General features: G+C 27.4%; 1 long non-coding RNA gene across 1 annotated transcript; it reads right to left on the bottom strand.

The window, feature by feature from the left end:
* Window positions 1-818, bottom strand: LOC126910151 (uncharacterized). Its single transcript, XR_007705196.1, has 3 exons — window positions 660-818; window positions 194-376; window positions 1-106 (listed from the first exon to the last, which is right to left on the bottom strand). It is a non-coding gene; the product is annotated as an uncharacterized LOC126910151 (long non-coding RNA).
* Between the last annotated feature and the right edge of the window lie 6 nt (window positions 819-824).

Below are 824 nucleotides of genomic sequence, written 5' to 3'. Positions count from 1 at the left end.
TTAATTTCATAATAATTTGGTCCAATTCTAGCAAGTATGTTGCAATTGAAAACTTTGTTTGAAAGTTTCCATAAGATTTTCTTCGGAACACGTGAAAGTTTCAAATCTGAAAAAAATTTTAATGCACTTTTATTAGAGTATTGGGATAAATATTAAAAAAAAACAACCTAATGTTGTCATGGTAAAATTTTACCTCTAAGAACGCATTTAATTGCTAAAGGTGTGTGTTGAGTACAAAATGGCTGTATTTTACGTATATTGTTAGCATTTACATTAATAAACTCGCCCCAATCAAGCAATGATATAAAAAAAGTCGATTTTCCACTAAAATCATCATTAATAGCTTTACAAATGCCTCTGTACCACTTACCGTCGTCTAAAATTAAGAAAAAAAATAATTATTAAAGCTTATTGATACATTTTATTTTGATTCAAATTTTTTTTTACTCCGGGTTGTTATGCATTAAATAAATCTTTTAAAGCTATAACTAATTAATCACTTAGCTATAGTTTCACCTAATAGCAATAAGAACTAAATGAAACTGGTGATTTGAGCAACATTGTTTACTATTAAAATTACAAATCTAGAGCAATAACACTTTTACCTATGGATTAATTTTAAAATTTATATTAAATTAAATAATTTAAGAGTTAATTACTATATTTAATAACGCATAGCTCATCCAGTTGTGGGGCGTACGTTTTTTCCTCATAGGAACTGTAAAACGCATTTATGCGTCTTTCAAGTGACCTAATGGATTTTTCTTCATTCACTTTAGCCAAAAAAAGATAATCTTTAGAAGTGTAAAGCACTCTTAGAGGAT

This window comes from Daktulosphaira vitifoliae, unplaced genomic scaffold (genome assembly GCF_025091365.1).
Source record: "Daktulosphaira vitifoliae isolate Bord-2020 unplaced genomic scaffold, ASM2509136v1 Scaffold_5248, whole genome shotgun sequence".
NCBI lineage: Eukaryota > Metazoa > Arthropoda > Insecta > Hemiptera > Phylloxeridae > Daktulosphaira > Daktulosphaira vitifoliae.
This window is presented reverse-complemented; position numbering and strand designations above follow the sequence as displayed.